Here is a 5844-nt window from a genome sequence, read left to right as displayed (position 1 = left end):
TTCATCCTACAATTCCTATTTGAACTAGTTCGAGGTTAAATCAATTTAAGTGTACTGTTAGGTACAATATCGGGTTTGGTCTATTCTTAGGTGCTTTTCTAGCGTAATAACATGCTACTCAATGCATGTATGTCATGACATGTATTTATAGGGTCGGGTTTTACAGAAATGTTCCTTCTTGGACTAGTTTGAGGACTTCAGAAGGGTAATCAAAATGGAGGTTTGGAACTACTAGGATAAAGAAAAAGGAAGAGGATCTAGTAATGTATGTTCCTGATTTTGGTGTAAAGTTAGGGGTTTTTGGTTTTGAGGGTTTTGGGTTAAACATCATGATTTTTTATTCTTAGAAAGGTTTGGATAAGAAATCTACAAGATGATTTGTTTCTCTCTTGATGTGTTTGGTTTCAAAAGAATACTTTGAGAACCATTCTGCCCATCTTAGCAACTGGGGATGTGGAACCGTTTTTTGTTTGAATTTCAACATTTGAGGAAAAGAGGACATATCCATTTCGACCAAAAAGTGATGGCCAATAAGATGAAATTCAAATTTTGTTATTGCCTTTTTGACCGCAAGGATTTCGTTGAAAGTGGAATGATAATGTATTTCTGAGTTTGAAAACTTTCCATTTTTGTATGCACAAAGGTGCCTTTTACCTTGCTTTTCTTTTAATAAAATCGTTCCTCAATATTTGTCATTGGCATTAATCTGTAAAATTCTTTTGCCATAAGAAGGAATTTGCAATGGTTTTAAGTTTTGTAATTTTTGCTTAAGATCTTGGATTGCCTTGCTTTGGGATGGTCCCTAGTCTAGAAGATGTGTCTTAAGCATCTTTCTCAAAAGGTTGGTGTACTTTGAAAGTTTGGGAACAAAATCTCTAAGATAATTTATTATTCCAAGAAACTGTTGAACTTGCTTTTTTGTGAGGTTTTGATTTGGGAATTTTAGCAGTTCTTGTGAAATGTGGGGATTTAGTTGATATTTTCTTCAGAGTATGTGCAATTCAAAGCAGTCTATTTTAGACTTGAATATTTGCATTTTCTTTTCCGAAAGCATAACTCTATTTTTGAAAACTAGCTCCAAAAATTGTTGGAGAAGTTGCATGTGGCTCTATTCTGTTAGGCTAAATAAAAGAATATCATCTATGTAAATAAGAGTCGAGCCCAAAATTTATTGAAAGATTTTGATCATGACCTTCTGAAATAATGATGGTGCCATTTTGAGCCCAAAAGGTAGAACGGTCCAATGGTAATGATGGTTGGGTATGGAAAATCTCATTTTTGGCCTATCTTCAAGACTAATTTCTAATTGCCAAAAGCCCACTTTGAGATCAAATTTTGAAAAAAAACTTGAACTAAGCTTGAAAAGATTGAATTTCTGTTGAGCAGAGGAAATTTGTCATCGAATAAAAAATGATTAAGAGGCTGATAGTTGATGACTAATCTCAATTTGCCTTTTGCTTGTTCTGCTCGTTTGTTGACATAAAATGCCTAACATGCCCTTTGAGAATTTGATGGCATAATCAATCCTTGTTGTAATAACTCCTTACATTCTTCTTCTGCTAGGTTCTAGTGTTTTAGATTCATGCCAGAATGTCTTGCTTTGGTAGAATTAATGTCTTTATTAAGCTTAAATGGGAGCCTAACAAAGAATTCAGGATTTTTCCAAAGAGGATTGTTGCATTTTTGAAGAAATTCTGAATGAGTGTTGGCACAAGCTTTTTGTTTGAGGGCTTCAGCTATCATCTGACTTTGCTTTCCTAGTTGTTGGAGGGAATAAAATCTTGAGATCGGAACAAAGGGTTTGAAAGAGTATTTGTATTTGATCCCATCTGAAAGCATTCTTAAATGCTGACATTCATGATAAATGTTAAATCCAACAACTATATCCTTCTCAAGTAGCTCTGATCCTAATACTTAGTTTATGATAGAGCACTGGGGAAAAATTAGATAGTAACTGGCTTACTAATCAGATGAGTGGTGAAAGTCTGGTTTGAGGCTGTCTTGAAATGCATTTAATAGGGTATCCAAAATTCTTTAGGTAGTATTTTTGGGTTCATCATTGTTTCTGCTGCTTCGGTGTCAAAGAAGGCTAATGTAGGGATTGACTAACTGTATTTTGATAGGTATATGGAGACTAGTATAGAAGGTACTAGTGGGTCAGAAAGATTTTGGATTTTTAATTGAAGAGGAAGATTAGGCTAGGGTTGTATCATAAAGAAGTCTTTAGTGTTTGAGTCAAGGTTGATGGTTTATATGGCAAATAAGGTCTTGTCTAAGGGTTCATCTTCCATTGAGAAGATTGATTCAAGATCTTCTTCATCTAAATTGATCCCAGTCTTCTATTGGATGTCTTGGAACATCTTGGCACTTTTCTTCTTATTGGTAGAACATTGTTTGGCAAAATGCCCTTACTGGTTGCAGATGAAACACCTTGTTGATTTCACTCTTTTGCTTGGGCATATCTTCTTGAGATATTTCCACTTGGTCCTATTTCTGCGTTGTGAAGGATAAGCCCTAGTTATTTTGTATCTTTTGAAATGCTTTTTCTTTTCTGTCTTGTAGTTGCAATCTTGGGGCTTTGGACGTTTTATCTACCATTCTGTCCTTTCATAAGCTTTGTCCAATTCGTTATTTCCCCGTAAGATAATCCTAGGCAGATATCTTCTAGAGCAACATGTACTTCTTACTGTATTTTCCCTGGAGTGAGAGAAATAATGTCCTTTTTTCTATTATTGAAGAGCTCTGGTAACTGTTGTCTGGATTGAATCTAGTAATAAAGAGAGAAAGGCTTGTTTTATACTTGTAGGAGCACCAGGAATATAAAATAAATTTTGTATTTTTTGAAAATGTCTATCTAGGTCACCTTTTCTGAAAGAGCAACACTTTCTCTAGAAAAATTCCTTTCTTTGTAGGGCTTTGACATCATTAGGACTTCCAAGAAAATATTTGTGAAGAATTTGAACAACTTGCCCAAAATCTTGCAAGACTAGAAATTGCATTTGGTTTGTTTGATTGATAGTGTTCCACTAATTCCTTAATGTTCCTATGAATCTTGACACAAATTCCATTAGAATAGTGTAATAACTGTCTTTTAATAACCTTTTGGTTTCAAGCCAGGAGCAAAATTCTTGGAATCGTTTCGCCCATAGTGCTGGTGGAATGTCATCAATGGTGAATGTTAGCTTGGAAATAGTTGGTGCTATCGATCCTCTAGGAGTATGAATGTGTGGAAGATCCTCATCTACATCAATTTCTTCGACTTTTGCACTTGAATTAGTTGCCATGAACTATGTCTGACCTTGGGATAAGGGAATTTACTCTTCCTCATGTTTGTGAGAAGATGATCTTGATATTTATGAGTTTCAACTTTCATCGAAAAAATACTTTGAAGTCGTGGAAGACATCATTGGGGATGAGGTTTAGTATTCTTCTAGTATTAGCTCAGCGAAAAAAATTTTTTGGATAATATTTTTTGTGTATTTCTTAGGGAAAGAGGTGAGAGAATTGTCATTTTTTATCATCAATGCTTTTGGTTCTTCTTATTTCTTGATGACAATCTCTGATTTCGCTATAATTTGGTCTTCTTCCGACATTAGTCTTTTCCCCTGGGTTTTTTCAAAAATGTTCTTCGGATCAGAAATGTCTTTTGGTTCTTTTCTTTTTTTTTCCTGTCTTTCTTCTTCTTTTTCTGTTTTTTGAGTTTTTTGTAAAGGTCAAAAAGAGTGACTTGTGTTGTAGGACGTGAAAAATCAATTCTTGTGGCTGGAGGTTCTTCTGGTGATGACAGAGTATGAGTGGCTAATCCGAATGGATGATTTTGGTTTGGTGATGGGATTCTTTTGGTTTCTTGGAGAAGCTTTATCTGGGACTTGAGCTTCTATGTTTCTATTTCCTTTTGTTCCTTATATATCTGCAATGGAACACCTTGTTCTAGAACTTCTATAGAGACCTATCTGAGTCTTTTTTGGAAAAGTTTGATCATTTCATTGGCGGCTTTAGTAGTTTCATCAACTTTGTCTTCAATTTTTTGGACCTTTTCCTGGATAATGCAAACTTTTTGGTTGATTCCCTTTAAGACAGAGTTTTGAACCATTAAATTTGCAATATTCCAATTTAATGTTGCTTTTGCTACACTGATCTTGGTTGGTCTCCCTATTGCATCTGTTTGGAGCGGAGTTGGGATTTTTGGTGCATGCTTGTATTCTTTTTTTGTGAATTCCTCAAGAGGAGGAAAATCTTGGTTATAAGAGGGATTTGAGGGCTAGAACATACAGATTTATGGGGTTTGGACTTGTTGGGCACATTTTTGCTTTTGTACCCATTTTTGGATTTTTCTATAGAGGGTAACGTAGGCTTTTGAGAATTTTGAGGTGGTTGTTTTTGGAGAGTTTCTTCTGATGGTGGCAGTTTTGTCCATTCTGGAGCAGAGTATTTGACTAAATACTTGTATTTTCCTCTGTCTTGTCCTAAAGTTCCAACTGAGGGATCTCCATCTTGAAATCTTTTGTATAATTCCCTACTTTGAACATCTTGACTTCTTTTTTTACTTTCTCCTAGATTCTCTATCTGGTTCATAATCCGCTTTTAGACTTTCTTCTTGACATCCTTCACAACTATAGTTAATATCCCATGGACAATGTCCACTGAGCGGGTCCATAAAGTGAAAGATAGGTCTTCTTTTATGATCAAAGCTTTGAATGACCCTTAGGCCTGGCTCATACTCTAATTGTCTAATCATGAACATGGTGGAAAAAACTTCTGGTGCTAATGGTTGTTTTAAGTGGGAATGGTCAAATTTGACTTCAATTGTTCCATCTTTTTTAGTGAAATAGGTTTCTGTGGATTGAATAGAAGTTGTGGCTTTTCGCAAATTTTTGTAATTGGTAACCCATTTTTCAAGAAGGAGTTTGGCCAAGTCATTTTTTGAAATTCTTTTGGGAACAAATGAGCAAGTAAGGGCTTGAGATGTGTTTATAGTCAGGACCAATGCATCATCTGAATTGGTCTAGAGTTTGGAAAGGTTGAATGCATGGTCTTGTACCCTATAAACCATTTGGTAATAGAGGGTAGCTATGATGGATGAGGACACTTGTGGAACTCCCATAATTTGGGTTTGGACTTTTAAAGCTGAAAGCAGGTTGGGATCACACAAGGTTATAGTGTAATTTGGAAACAAAGTAACTATTACTGTTTCTGTGTTCAAAGTAGCTTCAATAGTACCGATACATGCATGTTCATACTTAATGTACCTGGTATCAAGTAAAGCCATTGTGACAATTGATTGCCCTTCACATCCATGATAATTCAAGACCAATCTGACTGCTCCGAAATGGATATGGGAGTAGCCATGCTGAATCCATTGCTGAGGGAATTCGGGAGATATTTGAAGTGTAACAAACTATTCTGCTTGGTCTCCTTGGATGAAATGCTTGTCAAATCTGGTGGACTGAATATATTCCCTAGGTGCCTTTGGAGAATGCCTTATGAGAGCTTTTATGGATTTAACTGGTGAAAATGAGGGCTTTGCATAAGCAGAATAGGGATTAGCAAGAAAGAATTGTGATGGCTGGATTTTTTCTTCTTTAGGGATATAATCTACTTCATATAAAAAGTCTAACTTGGAGATAGATTTTCTGTTAGTAGAAGGGTCTAAAGATATAGTAGCATTATTTACAACAATAGATTTTCCAGCAGAAGAGGTCATGGTATGGAGATCTTTCTTAGGTATTATTAAAAGAAATATTCATCAAAAGAAGTTGAGTATTCTCATCTTTCCAATTTTTTTAATAATCTATATTCTTTCAAGCTCAATCTGCAACCCATGTGTGAATGAACATACAAAAT

Source organism: Theobroma cacao, chromosome 6 (genome assembly GCF_000208745.1).
Source record: "Theobroma cacao cultivar B97-61/B2 chromosome 6, Criollo_cocoa_genome_V2, whole genome shotgun sequence".
Lineage (NCBI taxonomy): Eukaryota > Viridiplantae > Streptophyta > Magnoliopsida > Malvales > Malvaceae > Theobroma > Theobroma cacao.
The sequence above is the reverse complement of the archived record's forward strand: the minus strand, read 5'-3'. Positions refer to the sequence as shown.